The following is a 26,106-nucleotide window of genomic DNA, read 5'->3' on the forward strand; positions in this document are numbered from 1 at the left end:
TCCTTGACAAACTCATAACTACTGACTGGCTTATTATTTGTTTTTGCTCTGTCAATCTCTGATCAGCATTGTCCACTGACTACATTCATAATTAATGGGATGGGTATGGGGTGCTCGGGATCCCGACGGTCAGAATCCCCAGATGCTGGCATCTTGACAGAGTTAGGGTACCAACACTTATCGGTCCCTTAACCTTAACCCTCCCTCCTCGGTGCCTAAACCTAACCTCCCCGCTAGTGCCTAAACTTATCCTCCCCCTCCTTACATCCTAAACCTAACCCTCCCCACTTAGTGCCTAACCTTAACCCTCCTCCTACTGCCTGATTTTAACTCTCCTCCTAACCCCGCTACTTACATTTGGAATTTCGGGGGTCGGGATGCCCGGCGCCGGAATCCTTAACACCTGTCAGAATCAAGGCATTCTGACTACGTCCCAAAATGAATAACGAATTCCAAGTTAAATATACATCCTGACACTGTATCTGCACCAGCTTCCTGGTTCTCAGACATTTCTGAGACTGACACCTGATTGGAATCCTCCTATTGCCCATTCGCTCTTTGAACTGTAGTGTCCCAAGCTGCCATTGCACCTAGTAGTAAATATCAGAGCCGTAACTAGACTTTTTGGTGCCCTGTGCCAGAAAGAGCATTGGCGCCCCCCTCATTTTTCAAAGGGACATAGTGCACCCAAAAAAGGGGAATGGCCTCATTGGGATGGGCCAGGGAAGAGATAGGGGAGGCCAGGAGATGCTGGGGATAAATAGGGACATAATATAGTGCACCTGAGAGAGGGCCATGGCCTCATGGGGAAGGGCCAGGGAAGAGATAGGGGAGGCCAGGAGATGCTGGGGATGAAATAAGAGGAAGCTACAAGTGAGAATGATAATAAACAGAAATTTGATAGGACCAAACAGCGCCCCCTGACCTGTGGTGCCCTGTGCGATTGCACCGGCCGCACTACCATAGCTACAGCCCTGGTAAATATCATTATAACCGTCTAATCTGAAGTCTGCCAAGTTTATTACTATATAGAAGACTAGGGATGGGGAACGATGTTCTACATGTTGCAAAAAAATATCAATATTTAAGCCTGAATAATACAATATAGTATCTCCTAAGATTTATGGGAAACATGTGAATTATTATATGTATTTATTTTATTTTATACATTTGTTTTTGCCCAAATTCCTGAGTCTAAGGTTCAGAGTGGTAGGTACTTAGATGAGCAAAAAAACTGAGAAAGACAATCCCAGAATTGATCTGTTAAGTTAGCATTAGGGCGATGACATTTAATCTAATCGCCAGACTCAAACTATTTCCTGTGTGTAGGGAATATATGTTTATTTAATACCATAATATGAGTCTCCGGTAACCAGGCTGATTTGAGACTAGGTAGAATATTCTTTGTGTAAAGTAGGACAGATTCAAAGGACTTGATTAAGATATGCAATTGCAGCTGCGATCCCGTATGCAGCCGCTTTGCAAAATTATGCTAATGCATGCAGCCGCCTGGAAATGTATTAAGACGCCCACCGGCGGCTTCGTAGATCCAAGCAAGTGTGTACAAACACTCAGCAGTGTTCGCGGATCCTTCATTAATTGACCATCTGAGTAAACTTATGGTCGCGCAGAATGACCGCGGGAACTGAGACACTGGTGCCAAGTTTTCTGCGTACAGGCTTGCAGTAGTATGCTGAGACATGCCCAATGATGACCAGGACACGCCTGCGTTTTTGCTGCCACTCCCCATAACCACCCCCGAACAGTCTTTGAATGTCAAATCCTCACTGCGAGCGGCATTGCTAAGCTACCTTGGCGCATGCTCAGTGCGATCGTGACACTTGTGCAGCTGGCTGATAATCACTTATTTACCAGTGTGTACATAAATATCAGCATTGTGTCCACATCTGAATCAGGCTCAAAAATAGGTAATTCTGGTAATTCAAACTGCCAAGCATTGGAAATAGTAGACCAAGAACAAGCAGTCTCTATTAAATCTGGATCCAGAAAACAGAGTCTATGTTTAAGGGAGCGAGTGAAAGACAGAACTTCAGAGTATGTATGGTAAGCAAAGCATTATCTAGGGATTGAATATAATGATGTGTTTGTAAAAACATAAGGAAGTGCATTCATGGGAGGTGGAATTTGTCTTGGAGTTGTATAAAGGAAAGAAGATGGCCACAGGGTCAAAAACATGTTTTATCGTTAGAATTCCATTTTAATACCAGGATTTGTAAACCAAATTGTCAAGAGAAGGGGGAAAGATCAGGTTGCCCTACAAAGGAATGTAAGGAGAACAGAGCTTCCCCAAGGGCCATGTTAGAACAAGATATAGAATGCAGGAGCCAATCAGAGATATATCGGAAGAGAGCAGATATAGTATATAGGATATTAGGCTTACTCAAACCCTTCTGCATTTTTGGGAAATAAGTACAGTGCAATATGAAGTGGATTACCAAGTTAACCAAATGAGAACTCTATCACTATCAAAGGAATTGGCAATCAAGTCCTTGCAGCTACAAAAGTTGGGGCAACTAAATCTTGCTTAAAAATTTGGAGAAGAATAAAAGTTACACAGATCCAAGTCTTGCCTTATGTGCCAGAAATGGCAACACATCTTATAGCCATCAGTGTTCTTGGACAGAGAGGCCATAGAGTTAATTTCCCTGTAGTGCATTGTGAGAAATAGAAGAGGGACAGTCATAGCTATAGGCACAAGTTGTAAGCAATTATACATCCTTGATACACAGCACTGTTACACAATGGTGACAACTGAGTCAGAGTCCTTAGGACTCTGGCACGGAAGATTTGGTCACCTTGGATATGACAGTTTTGAGAAGCTACAGAACAGGGTGGTTAGAGGAATGTCAGTGACTAATGTAGAGAAACCCATATGTGAGAGCTGTGTTGCAGGGAAACAAAGTCCTCAGCTGTTTCCAAAATCAACAAGCAGAGCTACAAAACCACTTGGATCAGTACATTCAGATGTGTGAGGTCCAATGGAAGTAGTCTGTGAGTTAAAATAGATACCTTGTGACATTTATAGGTGACTTCATAAGAATGATACACATGTACTTAATCAGGAAAAAGTCTGATATAGCGAAAAAGATTACAGAGTACAAGAGGCTTGTAGACAGTCAGGCAGGTTACAGACTCGAGATCTGAGATTAGTTAATGAGGTGGAGCAATTCTTAAGAAAATATGGAATAGAGCATCAAATTGACCATTGCCTATGCTACTGAGCTAATAGGTGTCATTGAACAGACAAGCCATGCACAAGTGGAGAGAGCAAAATGTATGCTAAAAGATGCACTGCCTAGACAAGCAGTTTTGGGCGAAAGCCGTGACCACAGCAGTTTATCTCAGGAACCATTTTCCTACAGTTGCCCTGGAGAACACAGTAACAGTAACCTATTGAAGCAAGATCAAGAGGAAACCAAGGGGTCTATGTATTAATAATCACGGCACTGCGGTGATTATTAACATTCCAACTCGCCGGGGATATATTCATTTTTAATAAAAATATCCCAGCTATGTACTACCGGGAACTTGAAGGGACAGCAACAGTGAAAGACTTCTCCGGGGGAAGTGAACACTGCGCATGCACACAGCGTCAGCCTCCTGGACTGGCCGGGGGCTGCAGGGGGAGAGATTGAAAGATATCTCTCCTGCACCGAGAGCCCCCATAGGCAAACAGTAGTTTACACCATCTGAAGATGGTGTAAACTACCGGGGCTAAACTCCGAAGAGCATCGCTTTTTCAAGTTTAGAACATGGGGGTCAGATCGTAGTCCCCATTGATAATAATGAGGTCTGCGATCTGAAGTGCTAATTAGCACTTTACCAGAGATTTCTGCGAAATCTTCTGCATTGTGCCACTAGTACATAGGATTGATACATAAAATATGCAGTTTCTGCATAATTTGATGTAAAAAAATGGCTTGATACATATGCCCCTTAGTGTGAAACTTCTTACAACTTTTGGAAGTATGGGATATGTGCATATACTAAGGGAGAAAATATGAAAGCTGGATTCAAAATCAGTAAAGTACTGTACATCATACTTGGCTATTGCAATGATTAAGATTACAGATTGTGGAATCAAAATACCAAAAGGCTTGTTAAATCCAGCAATGTTAACAATGAAGAAACAACAAAAATTAAAGAAAAGCTGGTAGTTGATATGTAGAACAAGTGTGTGTGACTGGACATGCCAGCAGTTAGAGATTTTGTCTGAGCCAGAGACTATCAACGTGGAAGTTCAACCACAGAAAAAAGACTGCAAGATTAAATATCGACAAGTCACCTAAGAGGTATGATGAAGAATTGCAAACATTGGATTCAGTAAGTCTTTAGAAATCCAGAAGCCAAAGTCAAGATCTGATTGGTGTTAGTGGAAGTCCAGAATAGGCAAAAAGACTTTGCAAAGTCATTAATAATTATGATCATGTCAGCAGTTCTAAGGGCCTGATTCAGAGCTGAACGCTCTGACCACAGCGCTCGCTCTGAATCAGGGCCCTCCTCCATGAAAATGGAGCGGCCTCCTGGCCGCTCGTATAGCTTTGGGTGACCACCCACAGCATATGCGAGCGGCCAAAAAGATGGTCGCGATGGTCTTGACCATCGCGACCATTGGACTTGCGACGGAGACCCTGCGGTAGGGTCTCCCTGCCACAAGCCCTGGAGTGATTTTGGCTCTATCAGAGCCAAAATCACTCCCACTGACATCACTAGTGATGTCAGTGGGGCCGGCTTCAGATGCCTCAGTCTGGCAGGCACACCCCCGGCACGCCCACCAAAGGGGGCGTGCTGTCAATCAACATAGACAGCACGCCCCGTTTGGTGCGAGACCCAGATCGATGGAAAGCCCGTCGCTCCCCGGGTCTCGCGCATGTGCACGACGGAGCTCCCTCCGTTGTGCGCATGTGCAGTGGGGAACATCGACCCGCTTGCGAGCGTCCTGATGCTCACGAGCGGGTCTGAATGAACCCCTAAGTTCATGAGTCAAAAGACTGTTGTTATGGCCCATGATGTCAAAGAAGGAACTTTGGTGAATGTATCTTCCAAGAAGGTGAAACTAAAATCATGTGATAAGTTGATGCCTTTTCATGTTTTTATATTAATTTGTCTTACAGGTTGCTACAATGAAGCTGAATTTTAATGTTTTTGTAACATGTAAAAGCTTGTAGTGTTGAAAGTGGAGTGTACTACTGTGCAGACTCCATCTTACTGTCTCTCCAGTGAGACTTCATTCTCTGTACCAAGATGCACAGCACCATATAGATCACTGTGTTGAGTGTCACAGTGGGAAATGGATTTCTCCTGCTTAGCTCCAGATAGAGACCCTGTATTACTGTCAACCACAACGCTGTTCCAGCATCCTAGCAGCATTCACTCATCGGCTGGTGAGCTGTATGAAATCCTGTTCCAATCACTTAACCAGTGTGTATAAGAGTAAGTAGGCTCTACTAGTTCTATCTTCAATAAACCACCACCACTGGTTAAGTAACTGGGCTGCTCATAGCTTGAGTTGTCCATTGGATGTGTACCTAACTACTCAGCAACATCAACACCTGCACAGACACAGAATTTCCAACACTGGATGTATGTGTAGTGCCACTAACACACGTGCAGACTGAAAACATTGTCAGCTACTCTGACATCGACACTGCATTCACCTCTGAATCAGGCCCTTTGCAATTTTGGAGGGGCCCAACACAGAAACAGAAAATAAATAACTAATACAAAAGCAACTGTGTATAATTGACATAGGAATCTTTTTATGAACATAATCATAATTATAGTGAAGGCAAAGACTATAAAACTTATCGAGAGAGATGTTGCCAATGGTGTAATGGTAACTCATACAATGTATACAGAGCCAGATTAAGGGCATCATCCAGCTTGGATCGCAAAGCTGCAATCGACACACACCCGCATGTTGCAAAAATATGCAATGAATGCGATCGGAGCACTACACCAAGACACCCACCAGTTTATAAATCCTCCCATGCATCTGCAAGTCAGCTAAAACATCGGTAACATCGAGTAACATCGGACCCATACGCAGAGTTGTGGTTGAGCTTGACATGACTCACAACCTGCAAAGCTTCCTGTCGCCATGTAGACCTCTGGCTGCATATATACTGTCACTAGGGCTTAATTATGCACGCCCCGGTAACAGTGTTCAAACGCACAGGCACGCCTGCATTTCTTCAACCACCCCCCCTCTCCACCCCCAAACGGCACTTGCTGTCAGTCATTAATCTGTGCCACTGCGTATCTGCTGAGTTCGCATTCGCAGTGGTCAGTTTGCGCACGCGCATGCATACGCAGACCTTAAATGTCGACCGGGTGCATGCGAACGCAGACCTGCAATCCAAGCTGCATGAAGCCCTAAGAACTCATGGGACTCTTGGCAAGATTCTGGTTGCCCCACCCCCTTTCCTTCTCAATCTAGTTTCATTGGTAATAAAAATTTCCGCTCTTTGATAAATCATCCTTTAGTGTAAGCTGTGCTAAGGAATCCCAGTGTCTCAGAAATTATAGATAGTGAAAAGGGGCAGAGAGAGGTACTGTAGGATAGTGAGAGAGAGCAGAGACAGGTAGGGGCTGTGTAGAGTGGAATGAGACAGCAGACAGGCAGGACAGTAAGAGAGGGCAGAGACTGGTACAGTAGGAGCTGTGTGGAATGAGACAGGCAGAATAGTGAGAGAGGGCAGAGACAGGTACAGTAGGAGCTGTGTGGAGTGGAATGAGACAGGCAGGATAGTGAGAGAGGGCAGAGACAGGTACAGTAGGAGCTGTGTGGAGTGGAATGAGACAGGCAGGATAGTGAGAGAGGGCAGAGACAGGTACAGTAGGAGCTGTGTGGAATGCAGGCAGGATAGTGAGAGAGGGCAGAGACAGGTACAGTAGGAGCTGTGTGGAATGAGACAGGCAGAATAGTGAGAGAGGGCAGAGACAGGTACAGTAGGAGCTGTGTGGAGTGGAATGAGACAGGAAGGATAGTGAGAGAGGGCAGAGACAGGTACATTAGGAGCTGTATGGAATGAGACAGGCAGGATAGTAAGAGGTTTGTTTCAGAGAGGAGTCAATAAGGGGTTAAAAGAGCGCAGATGATAGACCCTAGTACAGTAGTCCCAGGTGGCCAAAGTAAATCGGACAGTTGGTAAAAGGGATATGGTTGCAGGATGGTTTATTGGTGAACATCAAAGAAGGCTATATAACTGAATATATAGATAGGGTATCTGCTTCTATAGTTATCCATACTTTATGAGAAGAAGGGGACTGCCAGTATACACATAATGTACGGTGTACTGCTCTTAAATATTTAATAAAGTCTGGCACCCCGTTCCCGCCAGAGCCATGATGGTTTTGTAGTAGTCCTATTTTGACTCTGGATTTTGCCTGCCCAAATGAATTTAATAATCTCGCCCTGGAGTGTCTGCCAAAGGTATAACAAATAGGGTAGAACAGACATTTTTACAGCAGCCATGCAACCAATCCAAGATATATATAGTTTATCTCAAGATGCTAGAGCTGATTTTATGGAAGTGAACAGTCTTGGAAAATTAGCAGAATATAAATCTGTGTATAATTTGGTGAAGTAGACTCCAAAATACTTAGGGCGGAATGTACTAAAGTTCAAAATGCAGTAAAACCCCCGAAACTTCAGTTTTGGGGAGTTTACCGCATTTTTCAGATGAACTAAGCAGCCTTGTCCCGGTGGGTAATGCCAGCTTCAGATGGCGTTACTTAGTAGAAGCCAATGGGCCTCTTATCAGCACACCTCCCCCAAGAGGGATCTAATCGGATACTTCCCATCTCCTCCCGCGGCACATGGCCTTCTATGCATTGCAAAGGACATCTCTTATCGGGAGCACTGTTATTTGCAATGTAAATTGCATTTCTAAATACAAACCGTGGTATGTACCCAATGAGAGGCAGGATGTACCGCATCACAGATGCGAAGTTTAGTACATACCGCCCTTAATCTTATCAGATTGCCATCGAAACAGACGGGAGGTTTGGAGAAAGGCAAGGTCTGTTGAGGGTCTATTAAAATGTAATATTTTGGTCTTGTTAGTGTTCATTTTATAATGAGAGAGCAGGCCATGGATATCTATTTCTTCAAACAGATTTGGAAGTGACTGGAAGGGATTTGTTAGAGATAAAATTACTTTGTCCGCATACACAGTAGATCAATTTCATGATCCATATGGGCGACAGTTATACCTGAAATATAATTGTTGAGTCTAGAGAAAGAGCGTTCAGGTAGAAAGCAGGAGTTCCAGTATTGTTGGATAGCCTCTGTAGCAGAGGGGGTAGTTGAAGTTACAGGAAGTAGTTTGCAAAGAGACTTTTAAAAGCTACGAAACTGGTTAGCCATCACTTGGGGATTGTGCCTCCTCCTCATATTTTATTTATTAAATACAGCTGACCCGGCTGTAGCCCTCCAAATAAGTGTCTGTGTGTTTTATTTATTATACTTTATTATTATCTGCACAAATGATATAGGGGCCTATTCATCATACCTAAAGTTTCTCAGGAGGTAATAGGTTTAGAACTCGCATAGAGTTCTACCTAATAACCAGAGAAATTCATCATTCCTCCTCCCCATAACTATCTATTCCGAAAAGCTGTCATTTTTGCGACGACAGCTTTTCGGGAAATAGTAATCCCTGCCTGCTCTAACTTACCGCAGCTGGAATCCGTGCTGCGCATGCGCTGTTACATCTGTAAAACCAGCGCATGCGCAGCACTGCCTACACCTGCGGTAAGTTTGTGTCCTCCCCTCCGCTCACCTGCCTCCCTCCCCCCCCCGCTCACCTCACCCCGTTCAGCACTTACCTCCGGCTCCGTCTGCTATGCTGTCATCGTGTTCTCCCAACAGAGCACAGTACTGTTTAGAAAAAAAAAAAACTTTTTTTTTTTTTCTAAACTTTATTGTGTTCTGTCTGGAGAACACATGACAGCATAGCAGACAGAACCAGAGGAGAGACCAGAGCGCCGGAGGGAGACACCGGGGGACCTGTCCAGCTGGAAGCAGGTAAGTGTTACCTACTATACGCCACCTCACAGTGGCGGATAGTGACACCATCAAATTCCGAAAATACATAATTTTCAGAATTTGATGAATACCATAATTTCCATATCCCCATACTAATGTATGGGGAGTGTGGAAATGAACGCAGTGGGACTTAGCAAGGAGATATCAGTGATATCTCCTGTGCTAAGCGTGTTCATGAATACTAAAATAACGTTAATTAAGGAAAATGTCATTAAAAACGTTATTTAGTGTTGATGAATTGGCCCCATAGACATACATCAGATGATAGGGAGTTTAAGAACCCATATAGCTCAAAGCACTGCTTAACAACCATCCTATTTAACCGCCTTAACTCCCTGTCATCATAGTTGATCCTGTCAGTTAATTGCTAAAGAACATTGATAGCAAACTGTTTAAATCACGGCGTGAGATTATCATTTAAAAAATCATTTTTAGAAATCAGTTCTCGGTTCTCCTTTAAAGACACTAGGGGAGATTTATCAAACATTGGAGAGAGATAAAGTGGAGAGAGATTAAGTAACAACCAAATAGGTTCTCACTGGAGATGTGCAGGTTCGGTTTTACTTGGTTCTTTTCGCCAAAATTATCGCAAGTTCAGATTTATTTTATTGGCTATCCAAAACACATGATAGCCGATAGCCAATAAAATGCCATTTTTGAGATCCGAGCATATCCAAGTAAATCCGAGTAAAACCGAACCCGCACAACTCTACTTCTTACATGTTATTTTACATGCTGTGTTAGCAAAATAACAATTAGAAGATGATTGGTTTGAACCTAATTCTCTCCACTTTATGAGGCCTATTCTTCATCACTAAAGTTCGTTTTTTACACAATTGTCATGCTAATTTGTACTTTATTAGTAACGGACCCATTCATTAAAGTATGTAATGCAGGAGATATCACTGATATCTCCTGGTTACAATTATCCACCAATAGTTTCCACAGTCCCCATACTTTGGTATGGGGACATAAAAATTCTGCCATTCATCAAGCATTTTTTCGGGGCTTGTGAGTGTTACTGTACGCAAACCTGAGATTGTGTACAGCTCCCAATAGTCTTCACAAGCTGCCATTTACACAGCAACCTGTGCAGCAGAGGGATCTTTTCAGACCCCTCCCTGCTGTGGCTTCCAACCCTCTATCCCTCTTACCCGCTCCACTTCTCTCCTGTCTCCAATGCACTCGCCACCGCTACCTGCATGACAAGGGTGCACCACAAGGATATCTAATAATTCCCTCAGATGTGCCCCTTCATACTTACCGTTGTAGGAAGATCGTCCTCAGTGCTCCCTGCTCACACTGCTCCACCAGTTTTTGTCTGATGGCACCCTGCGCATGCGCTGTTTCTGCAATTATGCGATGGGTAAAGGTACAGCGCAGCTAAAGGGGTAAAGTATCACAATTTCCGAAATGTTTATTCTGCAGTAAGAGCAGCTTTTTGGAAGTGATTCTTTAGTTAATGAGGAATAACACTGCAAGTTCATAACATAATTATCATGGTTGATATTTTTATCAGTATGAATAGGCCCCTATCTCTCTCCAAGCTTTGATAAATCTCGCCCACTGTATTTACTTAAAATAAATACAATTTAGAGTAAATTGCCTATATTACAAAAGTAAGGCTGGTTCTCTCTTGCTGATGCAAAAATTAAATTAGAGCTCAAAGGAATGACTTATTAAATGTTGTATTACAAAAGAAAAAACCCTTAGAGGAATCAAACATTCTTCAGTAATAATCCTCAATTTTCTTTTTTTTTCCTTTCTTTCTATGATCAAGGTCAAGCCAACCCGAGCATAAGCACTTAATCAAGGAAAATTGATTTTACAATGGTTTGTGGACAGCAGGAGAAATAAGTAGATCTTGAAACAATGTCACCCCATCAACAACAGTAGGGTACTTCAATCACAGGAAGCACTTAAATGCTAGTTTGCCTTATATAAATATGGCTGTCATTATTTGCCTTGCCATCAGTCAAGCATTCCGCTGAGACTTGATCCATGTACAGTAAGTACCCAACACAGCTACAGTCATCATGATATACCATCTTTTCTGACATCACTGAATTTGAAGGTAGATTTCATGATAAAATGTATACTACTACAAACTGTTTCAATGGGGTCTATTCATCATTCCTTCATTTCTACAAGCTCTACTTTTGTAGAAATGAAGTTACAGACCCACTCATCATTCATGTAACCCATGAGATATCACTGATATCTCCTGGTTACAATTCTCCCCCAATAATTTCCACAGTTCCTATACTTTAGCATTGGGACGTTAAAATCATGTCATTCATCAAGTTCTGAAAAAGCATTATTTTTCGGAACTTGATGGTGGTACTAATACAAACAATAGTTAAGAAGAGGATAAAAGGCTATACAGACACTTAGATGACCAAAACTAAATAATTCAAACCAAAACTTTCCAGAGCTTAATGTTTGTGGTATTCAAGATGCCTCTCATTCAAGGTTACTTCCGTATGGGGGTAGAAGCATGAAAAATAAAATGAAAACAGGGACCCGATGTGAAGTAATGCTGATTTAAAGTAAATATATCCCCATTGTGTCCAAGAAAAGAAAAGTGGGGATGGCACTCCTATGGTCAGAGCACTGGTTGGAATCCATACATAATGGTTGCTGAGAATTGTGGGCCACTCTAGGACAATCATAGAGACTGGGACTTCAGTTTTTTGGATGTATGCAATACTTCTAGTACAGGTTCAAGTCTGGACCTTTTTGACACCTGCATGGGGGTATATTGCATATTTGACTTCAAGCTTTCCTATCAAACCTGACTTTGGACTCTGTTGTGGATGTTTCGATATTCATTTTCCTGATTGTTCCTATTGGCTGTTTTATATATTATATATTTTTGTTTGGAATAAATTATTATTTTTAACCTATGCCTGTGCGTAATAAATGACAGACGCCATCTGGTATAAAAAAACCATGTGGATGTGTGGATCCCAACCAGTGTTTATGTGAGTTGGGTGTGCTTTATTATAAAATTACCTTGGGTATTACACGGTGAAGTATATACAGTAAAAGAAACCTTTATGTGTATTTCCCATACACTCTTGAAGTGAGTTTTTAGTACGCTTACCCATATATTATTAGTGGTGAGGGGGATTTATTTACACAAGGGGGATATATTTACTTTAAATCAGCATTACTTCACATTGGTTCCCTGTTTTCATTTTATTTTTCATGCTTCTACCTCCGTCCAGAAGTAACCTTGAATGAGAGGAAGAAGTTTTTTGAAGGCATCTGGAATACTACAAACATTAAACTCTGGACAGTTTTGGTTTGAATAATTTCGTTTTGGTCATCTAAGTGTCTGTATCGCATTTGATCCTCTTCTTAACTACTGTCTGTATTTTTTTCGCACCTGATTGGGCAGGCACTTAGGAGTAGTATTGGGCTGTTTTTTTGCGCCAGAATTCACTTTCTCTGTTGAATGTGTTACATTCTGAGATGTCATACAGCACCCGAATGTGTTCACAAGCTGCTGTTTACACACCAATTTGTGCAGCAGAGGGATCTATTCAGATCCCTCCCTACTGTGTTTTCTTTGCCTGCAGGTCTCCACTGCACTGTTTTGTAATATTGCCGCATACTGCTGGAGGGGGGCTCAATTCGAAGTGTCATCCTTACCTGAGGTGTCCTAGTGCCCGTTGGAAGTCCCCCTGAGAAGTGAGCAGGGGATCCTGAAAAAGCATTCCTGGGGAGTCCACCAGGGGATTTCTGGGTTTACGACCACCATCCACTGGTCAAAGGGAACTGTAAGCTTTTCAAAGCCGACTTGTGGGTGCCTGTATGGTGACCCCAGGCTGTGCAGTGCCCGCAGGAAGTCAGTGGTGATAGAGGGTCCCACAGGGTGGATGACAGCACTTGCTGGCCTGCACACATTTTAAATACTCGCCTCTCCAGGGTCCCACGTTTCACATCGGTGATGTCAGCACCGCACCATTTTCCCAGTGGCCTGCGCATGCGCAGTAGGCTCTGGGCACAAACTAGTGCCCAGAGTACACTGATGCGGCGCTGCGCCCAAGGCCTGATTCAGACCCACTCGCAAGTGCTTGAGCGCTCGCGCGCGGGTCAATGGTGGCCTCTGCGCACGCACAGTGGCCGCACTGCGCGTGCGCAAGCCCTGGGGCGAGAGATAAATTCTCTTGCTCCGTGGCTTACTACAAAAGGGGTGGCTGTCGATGTTGATCGACAGCTCGCCCCGTTTTGAAGGAGTGGCGGGGGGGTGGCTTCACAAACGGAGGCGTTCCCAAGCGAACGCCTGCCGTTTGTGGGCGGCCCCACTGATATCACCAGTGATGTCAGTGGGAGAGCTTCCACTCTATTAGAGCCAGAAGCTCTCTGGGGCTTGCGGCCACGAGACCCTACCACAAGGGTCTCGTCGCAAGCCCCGATGGTCGCGATGATCTTGACCATCGCGACTATCATCCTGGCTGCTCACAATAGCTGTGGGTGGTCACCCACAGTTATGCAAGCGGCCAGGAGGCCGCACAAAAAAACCGCAATGATTCAGAGCGAGCACTCTTTCAGAGCGTCCGTCTCTGAATCAGGGCCTGATTCAGAGCCGCTCGTAAGCGTCCGCTCGTTCGCTCTGAGCTATGTTCGCACAACTGCGCATGCGTATGAGTCGTAATGCGCATGCGCAAACCAGTCATTGCGGTCGGAAATCGTGCGCTCACAAAACAGCGAGGGGCTGCTAATTTGATTGACAGAATGTACCATTTGTGGGTGGTTACAGGGGAAGGTGTTTGAAAACGGGGGAGTGGAGATCCGAACGCAGGCGTGCCTAACGGTAAAAAGGGCGTTTAATGGGAGTGCATAATTAGTAAAGTAGCGTCATCGACCACGTCACTTGGTTGTCTTTTAGCCTGAACTGCTCGCAGTGATTGCGGTAGGAAAATCCTACCACAAGCACTGCGAGCAGTTCAGATGCCTTTCGATGTATCCGATTAATCTAATAAATACTGGAGATGATGTGTGTTGCGAACGGCAAAGGGGCTTCTTTACAAAATAGCGAGCGCATTTTTCGTTCGCTCGCTCAGACATAGAGGCGTCAACAAACCGCAAAGAGCGAGCACTCGATTTAAATAGCCAGCCCCTTTTTTATAATGACTGTCCGCAAATAGCGTCCGGCTCTGAATCAGGCCCTCAGTGTGCTGTTGGTTGCCGGAGATGTAGGAGGGGGCCCCGGGCGGAGACTGCCCATGGTCTCCACATGGTTAACGGGCTATTTAAGTTATGATGAATAGTCCCCACAGTAACTATCTAACATTTTTTCCTAAAATGTCCCCAAACTTGTTGATTTTTTTAAACTATCACATTGTGTAAATAAAAGCTGGTTACACCCGATTCAGTTTAATTTTATTAACAAATATGCAATTTGTTAATAAAATGATACTGAATATCATTTTATATCGCGAGGGATACTTAACACTGAAACAATTCATCATTGCTCTGGTGCAGGGAGATGCTTTCAGTGGATGTCTCTAAGTGCTGAATGGCGAATGAGTCATTAGTAGGGATGTGCGCCGACCCCATATTTCGGTTATGGATCTGTATCTCCTTGTGTTTTGGATCTGGATTTGGCTTTGCCAAAACCGCCCCTTGCGTGTTTTGGTTCTGGATCTGGATTTTTTTCAAAACTTGATAAAATCTGCTAAAATCACATCATTTGTTGTTTTTATTTATTCCTACAGTATTATTAACCCCAATAACATTAATTTCCACTCGTTTCCAGTCAATTTTGACCACTTCACAGCTCACAATATTGTTTTCATCCGGTTTAGGCCCAAAATTTGCACCATGCCAGCTGGCTGACTAAGCTAAGTGGCAGCAGTGGGTGGCACAAACATGTGGCAGTTCAAATTCCAACATGGCACATCAGGAAACAATGTTTTTATTATTAAAGAGGCCTGAGGGAGTTGGAATATGTATGTAGTTAAAGGCAGGGACAGGAAGGGTTGATTAGTAGTAAATTGTATTTAATTTTTTGATTCCGATGCAAATTTATGAGGGAGGAGGGGAGGCATTTTCAAATAATATTTTACTCATTCACATCAGTCCTTGCCCTAGAAGAATCCTTGAGTGCTATGCCTACTGCTGCTGGAAGTGGATTTTCATCCCAGAAGGGGACCAGGAAGACTACTAGTAGTGGTTTTAAAAACAATTGAATGTTAAACAATCCTTTGCAAAGATTCCGCTTCACTAGAAAAGCATTTCCCAACCTATACAGGAACATAAAAAAAAACTTGATTAGTGGCCTCCAAAATTCTGTTGTACCCACTGTCCACTTAAAAACAGATATGTGGACAAGCCGAATAGAGCAAATGCAAGATTTAAGGTTTAAGTCTTACGTTGTGTCTTTCTTGAGAATCCTGGAGCACTATGCCTGCTGCTGCTGCTGGGAGTGGATTTTCATCCCACAAGGGATGAAGACATTGTGTCTTTCTTTCCAACGGACACAGATCTGAAGAGATGCAAAGAACTGTTGGTAAGCAAATTGTCAGCTCAAGTGGCATGTGATGCAAGTGCATCTGCCGAGAAAAAATAAAACTTTCCCAGAAAAAAAACACTGGTGGTACACATGAGTCAACACAACCAGGTTTTTTTGTCTTGTGCCCAGGCATGACAATGGGCTTTTCCTTATCATGGACAACAACTGTTTCATCCACTGGTGTCTAATTTTCACAAACAACATCCTCATAAACAACATCTTAATCATCAACATCCTCATCATCAACATCCTTATTAGCATCAGCTACACAAATATCCTGTTCATCCTGGTGCACTTCTACATAAGCATCCTCGATTTCTAAGTCAGTATGTTCACTTGTGCTTACATCATCATAAGAGGCAGAACCACCAGTCATAAATAAAGACCAAGGCCTTAGCCTTTCCTTGACAATGTAAAGGTGTGTACACACTAGGAGATTAAAGTGGACGACTGAATGATATCGTTATCGTTCAGTCGTTCACTTTATTGTCCATTTTTTCACCTAAATCATGAATGATAATGACGAACGACCAACGATGCGCGTTCCCGCAGGTCGTTCGTCTTTATCGTTCATCTGGCAAACATGCTGGCCAACCTGACGATATTGTCAGGTTGCTGCATGTTGGGGAATGGGGGAGAGAGCCCGTCGCTGAACGATATCATTAATAATATTGTTCAGCGGGTGTGCTCAATGTCATGAACGACATTGAGCACACCCTGCCAGGAACACACTAGACAATATCGCTCAGGGAGCATATCGTCTAGTGTGTATGCTCCTTAAGTGGTAGCGCTGTGTGGTGCCATTTGAAGATGGCTTTTGTTCTTGCAGGAAAACTCCAAAAAACTTTTTTCGGACTTTGCTGAATGTCAGTTGGCCCTATCGGACTCCTGATGATAAATGGCCCGGTACCTCATGTGGTGAAACTGGCATATTGACAATTTTATGTCTTTCTGCAGCCAACGTTCCCTTTGATGTTTTCTTCTTTACCACTGTAATAGTTTGTTTTTTTTAATTTGAGTTGCCCTGACTTAAGCCCTGTATGCCCTTGGGCATCAGCTTTAGTTGATGATGTAGATGGACTAGTATCGTCATGACTGGTGGCACTGGCAGTAGCTCCAGCACTAGTATGTGGTTCCTGCTCTCCTCTTAAGTCTCAACTGTTCGTTCTCCATATCAACAAACACGAATGAAGTGGGGTACAGCACACACGTCAATTTGTACAAATTTTAAATATTACAGCGGTATCAATGACCTAGAGTGTCACAAGATTATTTATGAATAAGAAAAAATATCGCAATGCACCGCCACTTACAGTGTCACAAGATTATTTACGAATAAGAATAACACACTGCGCTAACAGTGTCACAAGATTAATTATTTATGAATAAGAATAACACACTGTGCTACCACTTAGTGTCACAAGATTAATTATTTATGAATAAGAATAACACACTGCGCTACCACTTACAGTGTCACAAGATTAATTATGAATAAAAATAATGCTGCGCTGCCACTTACAGTGATGTCATTATGTTTTATATAATGCATGTTATTTAGCACTGTGTTGTGGTCGTGTAGTCGGCATGTAGACTAATCATTTATTCACAATTGAGGAAAGAAGTGAAAAGTTGAATATTAGACTGCACTAGTGTCACAAGATGAATTCATTATGAATAAGAATAACACACTGCGCTACCACTTACAGTGTCACAAGATTAATTATTTATGAATAAGAATAATACACTGTGCTACAACTTATAGTATTACAATATAGCGCAACTAAGTTGCTAACGCACACACACACAAAAAATCCTTTTTTTTATTTGTGGATTGATATTGATATTATTAATTTAATTTCACTTAGTTTTTTTTACACGGGGAAAGAGCACCCCTGAATGAGGCAGTAGCCCCTTGATGAACAACACAGACAGTACCCCTTTTTGATGGACAACAAAGCACCGATGCTGAGTGCGGACAGACCACCTGTAGAGTCACAAATAAGTGGACGATAAACTGCGGCAGTGTCAACGTACAATAATAACGGAGCTAAGGGCCTGATTCAGACCCACTCGCGAGCGGCTGTCCGCTCGCAAGTGGGTCGATGGTGTGCACTGCGCATGCGCACGATGGAGGGAGCTCCGTCGTGCGCGAGACGCGACGAGCGAAGGACTTTCCTTCGCTCGTTGTGTCTGATCAAAGGGGGCGTGCTGTCGATGTTGATTGACAGCACGCCCCCTTTGGTGGGCATGCCGGGGGCGTGCCACCCAGATGGGGGCGTTCCCAAGGGAACGCCTACCGTCAGAAGCCGGCCCCACTGACATCACTAGTGATGTCAGTGGGAGTGATTTTATCTCTGATAGAGCCAAAATCACTCCGGGCCTTGCGGTTGAGAAACTCAACCGCAGGCTTCGGCTCGCAGTGGCGATGGTCGCGATGGTCAAGATGATGACCAAGACCATGGTCAAGACCATCGCGATCATCATCCTGCACGCTCGTATATGCTGTAGGTGGTGACCCACAGCTATACGAGCATCCAGGAGGACGCTCCATAATAATGGAGGTGGGCCCTGATTCAGAGCGAGCGCTCTGGTCAGAGCGTCCGGCTCTGAATCAGGGCCTAAGTTGCTAACGCACACACACGAAAAAAAAACACTTTTTTTTTTAAAACTGGGGAAGAGCACCCCTAATTGATAGAGCACCCCTCCAGGACAACACAGCAATCATTTATGGGCTTCAGCCCTAGCCTGATGGACAGGACAAAAACACAGCAGCAGCCACAGTTAATTGCCAGGACAAGTGACACAGCAGCTGCAGCACCCACTGAAGGAAGCCCCCCTTTATATACTGCACTGCAGCCTAAGTCCCTTTATAACAACACAGCAGCAGCCTTCAGGCCAAGACCCCGACTGGACACGCACTCAGTGACTGACTACGTCTGATAGCTTCTCTCTTGTCAAAACCGGATTATTAGCTGAGACAAGATCAGTTTAAAATTGAAGCGTGTGCGACGCCATCTTGCAAATGGCAGCTAGACTCCATTTTAGAAACAAGAATCTGCAAGACGCCAATTTATGACCAACGTCATTTCAAGTTATAACTCAGGAGCTAAGACCAAGGGCAACTGGAAAAAACAAGCTTTCTGAGTAAAAGTAAATAGAAATAGTCAATGGGTAGTTTTACATACAAATTGGGAATCCCTGGATGCAGATAAAGTAAAGTTGTGACAATTGTAGTATAATCCAGGCATTGATATACACAATTGGATCTGTCTGAACTCTAGACAGGATGATCCCAAAAACTTCACAGCTTGAGGTGATAATACATTTGCATTTCACACAAGAGTCTAGGAGCACAAAAGAGGTATCTTTCCTTTGAACACAGGAAAGATGGGGGGGCTTGCTGACAGGACATGTAGAACTACCTCGCCCAGCATGCCACGCTGCTAAAATGTTAGAATCAAATGCACCCATCTTCATACACACATTAATATGTCTTTATACCAAACCCCGAATACCCACACATTTCATATTCATACATAAGGTTCAATAAGCTTTAAAGTGTATGATTCAAGAAGGTTCAGTTAGTTTAAATGCTAAGAAATAAAGATATCTGTTAACTAAGGAATTATACAAGATAAACAAGTCATTCTTGGAGTTGTTCTGATGCGTACTCTTTCCACAGTTTCCCGGTGCTATCGGTAAGGAGATCGCATTATGCATTCTCGAGTTATGGAACGCAGAACCTACAAGCAACCAAAATGTATATTTTAGATTCAACTGTTAGGATGCTGATGAAGGCGTGAGGAGGAAGACCCCTAGCTGTTAGAGGCAGGGAAAGTCTGTTTGAACCAGCCTGTTAGATGCACTGTAACAGATGCTTCACCTCTGAGAACCAATGACATCAGCAACAGACATACCTTTTGTCTTGTTTATACTGGGGGGGTATAAGTATGGGTGCACGGACACTATTTGGGAGTCTTCGTGCTGAATGCTGAATGACGAGGGGTCTCTTGCTGAAGCCTATCTCTGGGTCCAGAAGCGCCTGCGTACGTATACTGTACTTGTGGTCTGTATGATTTACTTTTGCGCTTAAATTGTGTCTTGATCAATTGCGTGTAACTGTCTGACCTTTTACCTGAAAATCACTTGTGCTTTGGAACCACAGGTTCTATGTCTAAGTCTTTATTTATGGTGTGACTGCGTACGCAAATTAGCGTCATCCTTAGAGGTTTATAGGAAGGATTTTAGAAGGTACAGGCAGGGGTATATAGAGGTTCTGATCCAATATTGTTACTCTCTAGAGCCAGAGTAAAAATGGCGCTGATCGCGGGGACCTTTATAAAATCCAAAACCCGCGAGAATCCAACAGTGGGAGGATGACGCGTTTGCCACTCATCTCTAGTCATTAGCATATTTTTCAATTGCGATCCGTGAGAGATCGCAGGTGCAATGGCATTTGCGTTCATCTCTGAATCATAAACTCACTAGCGTGTATTATCGTGTTACCATATAACAACCTTCTTAAATACAATGTAACTTAACTTCTAAAATAAAGACACAGACAACAGTGTTGGTGTTTAAATATTTTGTCAAATTTATTTTTAACAAGTCATTACATTTGTAGACTATAAGTTAATACTAATAATGGTGACGGCACAAAAGAACGTACAGGACTATAACAACAAAAACCGTTCAAACAAGCACACACACAAGCCAAGCATTGGTGATCAACTCTCCAGTATAGTCATTTCCCGTCCAGGACAATTGGCTGTCGCCTTACTCCACTTCAATGAGAGCGCACCCACTAAGCCTAAGTATTAACATAAGCTAAGTGGCGTTCTTTTCCGCAAACACAACCAACCATCAGACAGTCAACAAATGAAAAGAGGGAGGGAGGGTGGGAAAAACTGGCATAAAGAGACAGATTTACATACATCACTCCAATAAATACCCCTAGACCACTCCCCATGAACATTCATTGGCTGCATAAGAACAGCTAAACTTAAAGGGGCAATAGCCAACACGTTATTAAACTGGCAACACTGAAAACACTTGTGGTTTAATGTCCCTCATTCTTAAATGTCAGCCTTCGGGCTTACGAACCTCAGTTATGTGTTTTTTACCTTTGTAGTTTAGGTCAAGCCGATATGTATAGTTGTTGACATTCACACAATAGTGTTATTAATCAATTTTTCGATATAACCTACTATATTATTATTCATTCTGTGTATAATTCTATATTCTGCTGGAATCCTCCTTTTTCGCAACGAGTGAGAACCCGCTGAGTACAAAGCACCATTTATGGAGGATTAAGAAGACAGCTTTTTTGGGAACTTTCTGCTGCCACGTATAGGGCTCTATTTATTAACATTATTTTTACTAAAATAAAGTGAAAAAGGGTGTTTTCACACCCTTTTCATATTATTTTAGTATCACCTATAGTTATTACAGGGCAATTGGAGTAGAATTCGTAAAGTATTACTTATTTTTAGTAAGCAGATCGCATTTCGCATTATTGTAATGGAAAATGTGAACCGACCAAAGTTACTAAAAATAAATTGTAAAAAAATACCGGGGAAAGCCCTGTGATAATAACAGGGTCCAGGGTCTCCCCCAGTTACCGGGCTTCTACTCTGCTCTAAAAGGCAGAGCAGAGCCCGGAGCCGGTCCCAGTGATCAGCTGTGTGGTCTAAACAGACCGCAAGCTGATCTTTGCTAAAAAAAATAAAAAAATTTACTTACCTGACTCCATGGACCGGTGGTCGGGGCTCCGGTGATGTTCTCCCTCTGGTCAGCTGGTCTCCCATGGTGCACGGTGGCCCTGTCATCAGGTGATCGGGTCCCAGTGCAGTATGGGATATCAGCTAGCTGACTGGAGGCATGGAAGACATCACCGGAGCACCGATGACTGCAGGTAAGTGCTATTAAGGGAGGGGGGTCGCGGGGGGGCCCCCGATTGTGCGAGCGGGGCTTAACGATGGGGGCGGGGCTTAGTGCCAGGGGGGGTAGCGACGGCGGTCGGCCGGCACATGCGGTATTTTTTGCAAAAATACCGTGACTAGTGCGCGGATGGGATTCGCAGGGACAGAGCTTTCTCGCAAGCTCTGTGCCTGCAAGGGATTTGTAATAAATTCCTGTGATATTGCCTGAATTTGCAATGCAAATTACAAATGCGGATTGTAGTAAATAGAGCCCATAAACTGATCCACAAGGACAGGATTATTACTTCCCACTAATCTATAGGGGTAAATTTACTAAAGTCAGAGTGTTTAGAAGTGGAGATGTTGCCTATAGCAGCCAATCAGATTCTACTTAACATTTAATATAACTAGCACCTTCTAGAAGATAATCTAATTATTTGCTAAGGGCAACATCTCCACTTCTAAAAACTCTCACTTTAGTAAATTTACCCTATAGAGAGTGGAACGTATCCTAAAAGCTAATGTAATGGGTTTTCTGGTATAACTTCATGCTTAACAGTATGAACGCTTTTTGGATGCACAATATCCACTTATTTATTTTTTCTAATCTAATATTTTTTGATGCTCAGAATCAAAGGTCAATCATCGCTGAAATACTAAGCACAGACACATATCGTATGGTTCTCTGCCTTAGTCCAACTCCAATTTAACACAGGGAAGACCCCCTACATAATATGTACTACATTTTCTTCTACTATTTTCTGCTGATCTTGTTCTAAATGGTATTTGCTTAGTGTGTGCCCAGTCTATGTTACAGACAATACGGGATACATTTACTAAGAATCATGTTGGTCGGAATTTGCCTGTACCGGAGTGTTTAGTAATTTTTTTAAACACGGGAATTTACTATGGAATCTTTAGAGCTAATTACGGGCGATTTCACAGTTAAAATACACCCGAAAATACAAACAGAAATGACTACACCATCATCACAACTCAGCAGTACTTACCCTAGACAGGAACACAACACAGGAATTTAGCAAAAATCGTGATTAGAATCACAGGTGTAATAAAAGCAAACACAGTGTCCAAATAGAAGTTTCAAATAGACCCCCCTCCTGAGCAGCGTGCCCAGCAGAAACATACATGAGTACTGCATGTTCTCCTCAGTATCACAAATGAACCACCTGTGGATCTGTCAGTCAGTGATGAATACACCTGTGTACCAACTAGGAGATCTGGAAAACATGAACTGTTAGTAAAGAGTTGCCTACCCTCCCGATTTTAGCGGGAGGCTCCCGGTTTATAATGAAGCCTCCCGCTCCCCCACAAACTTTACTTCAACTCCCGTTTTTTAGAAGCAATGGGACTGTGCATGCGCAGAATTGAATTGAATACGGAGGAAACTTTTTGCATGGCGAAATTATGTCACTCATGATACTTTTCCGCAGAAACTGACTTTTCACACCTAATTGAGTACGGCCCTTTGTATGACACATATTAAAGCTGTGTTACAATCCGCTACCAAGATTTCTGACAGCCTTAGCAGTGTGTTGTCCTAGCTGTTGCTAGGCAGCAGGGAAGCTGTTAGTATTGTTGAAGCTTTCAGCTACAGCCAGGCTGCAATCTACAGTAGCTCTCAGTGTGTATGCAGTTCAGATGTATTGCAAATAGGAGGATGGTTGCATTGGTTCCTCTTCCTGTTATATTGCATTCACTCCCAGCATTCCCTGCCTGTGACAGCTTATACCTTGTGTTGCTGCCTGGTCCGTTCCATGTTCTGGTCTCCTGCTCTGCATATGCCCAGCCGTGTCAGTTTACTACGTTCTTGTGGAACTTTAATTCTTGTTTCTACCAACTGCAAACCTACATAGTGAATATCTGCCTTGCACATCTATATTGACACAGTTAATATCATCTCTGCTGTATTGTTTCTGCAAATACAAATATCTGCCTTGCACAAGTATATATATGTATATATGCTGTGTTGGATTCTGTTCTACTGCTACAAGTCTTGCTGTGTGGATTATTGTGGCTGTCTGCTAATTCACCTGTTTGCAATCCAGACTAAATGTCCTGCAATTAACCCTGTGGATGCTGGTTCTGATTCTGCAATTACAGGTACCCTGACCCTGTAAAGTATCTGTATCTACTCCAGCCAATATCCAGTGATTGCCTTTGTATTGTATAAGCCCCTACTGCCTGAGCTTATATCCTGGCAGCTGCCTAAGTACCGGTGAGCGAATTCAACTATATGGGAACAACGGGAGGGGTCTTATACATATACAGGGGCATTTCATAACATTATCACCAGCCAAAATTAAATATTTAGCTGGAAGATGAAACCTGCAAAGTCCTGGCCAATCAGTTTCAGGCATTGATTCAGAAATTTCAGGGCTTGTCCCTGCAAGTGGCCTCTCATGATCAGAGTCTCCACACTGCTCCATTGGTAGCATTAGCTAGTAAAGAACCCAAGATGAATCTCCCAGATCAATTCTCTGGAGATCGGAGTCAGGTCTTTAATTTTCGTGAGGCATGCAAAAAATGCATAAAGGATCATCTGGTGCAGTTTCCATTGCCGAGCTCCTTGGATGCCTTGATGCAGTTGGCCATATGGGTAGATCGTCGCATCAGAGAAAGAAGGATGGAGAAGGAGGGTCCATCCCCACTTTACCATACTTTTGCCATCACGTCTCCTAAGGTAGGTCCGGAGCCTGTGCAGATAGGTGATTTCCACTTGCAAGCCGAGGAGAAGGCACGTAGATGTACCCTGGGTCTGTGTCTCTACTGTGGTGGCAAGGGGCACCAGGAACGTTCCTGTCCTCAGAAGTAGGGAAACAACAGAGCCTAAGGGATGTGTGAGAGATCCACTTAGACCTGTCAGCTATGTCAGAGGCAAATTCCATCCTAATTTCAGTGTGCATATTAGTCAGAGGTAAGTAGGTCAAGGCCTCTGCCTTCCTGGACAGTGGAGCTGCAGGAAATTTCTTGGACCTTGCCTACGCACAGTCTGTTGGCAATCCTGCAGATGTACTGGACTCTCCGATTTCCATCTGTGGACTGGATGGACAACCATTGCTTAACGGTCAGGTGAAGAGGCAGACACCTCCTCTTCTGCTATGCATCAGGGCCCCTCATAGTGAGCAACTGTCCTTCTACCTTATCCAATGTCCTCTGGCTCCTATCATACTTGAACGTCCTTTGCTGAAGACTCACAATCCTGTCATTGATTGGGAGAATGGTGAGGTTCTGTGATGGGGTCCAAACTGCTCCAAGGGTTGCCTTACCCTTCCCATATGGGTGCTACAATCAAATTCTAATCCGTTATCACCTTAGCTGGACTATTTAGATGTATTCTACAAGCAGAAAGTAGACACCCTCCCTCTGCATCGTCCATATGACTGTGCCATCGAGCTAGTTACTGGAGCCAAGCTTCCCAAAAACAGGTTATACACCCTCTCCATTCTGGAGTCTGAGACCATGGAGCACTTTATCAAAGAGAACCTTGCCAAGGGATTCATCATCCTTCCAAATCCCCGGTGGGTGTGGGATTCTTCTTTGTAGGCAAGAAGGATGGAATTTTGTGACCCTGCATTGATTATCAAGGGCTCAACAGGGTCACCATTAAGAATTATTACCCTTTGCCACTTATTTCGATCCTATTTGATCAGTTCCGGGACGCCACCATCTTCTCCAAGATTGATCTGCGTGGTGCTAATAATCTCATCTGGATCAAAGATGGAGATGAATGGAAGACAGCATTTAACATGCACTTGGGACACTACGAGTACCTTGTAATGTTGTTCAGTCTGGCAAATGCTCCTGCGGTCTTTCAAGACTATATCAATGATGTCCTCTGAGAGTTCCTGGGTCATTTTGTGGTTGTCTACCTAGATGACATCATGATCTATTCATCTTCTTTTGAGACACACCATGCTATGTCCGCCAGGGTACTGCAAAAGTTATGAGAGAACCACCTCTATGCCAAACTTGAGAAGTGTTAATTTGAAAAGACCGAAGTATCCTCAATCCCAGTTGTTTGCTATGGACCCCGGTAAACTTAAGCCGGTGCTGGAGTGGACCCGACCCACCAATCTGAAGGCCATTCAGCGCTTCCTTGGGTTTGTCAACTATTACCGCAGCTTTATCCGGTCATTTGCCACCATTTTAGATCCCATTGTGCAGTTGACAAAGAAACATACAGATACTGTCCATTGGTCTCTAGCAGCTATCCAGGACTTCCACAACATCAAGGCAGCCTTCACATCAGCATCCGTCCTTCAGCACTTAGACCCAGCATTGCCATTTGTGGTGGAGGTAGATGCTTCTGAGATTGGAGTGGGCACTGTCCGATCTCAAACGGGACTCTAGACTCCATCCATGTGCCTTTTTATCCAGAAAGTTCTCCCCATCAGACACTATTTATGATGTCGGCAATCGGGAGCTTTTAGCCGTCAAATGGGCCTTTGAAGACTGACGACATTGGTTAGAGGATGCTAGACATCCCGTCACTGTCTACATGAACCACAAACATCTCATCTACATTGTGTCAGCTAAAAAGCTAAGTTCCAGGCAGGTGCGGTGGGCGC

Source organism: Taudactylus pleione, unplaced genomic scaffold (assembly GCF_031769625.1).
Source record: "Taudactylus pleione unplaced genomic scaffold, aTauple2 ptg000016l, whole genome shotgun sequence".
Taxonomy (NCBI): Eukaryota; Metazoa; Chordata; class Amphibia; order Anura; family Myobatrachidae; genus Taudactylus; species Taudactylus pleione.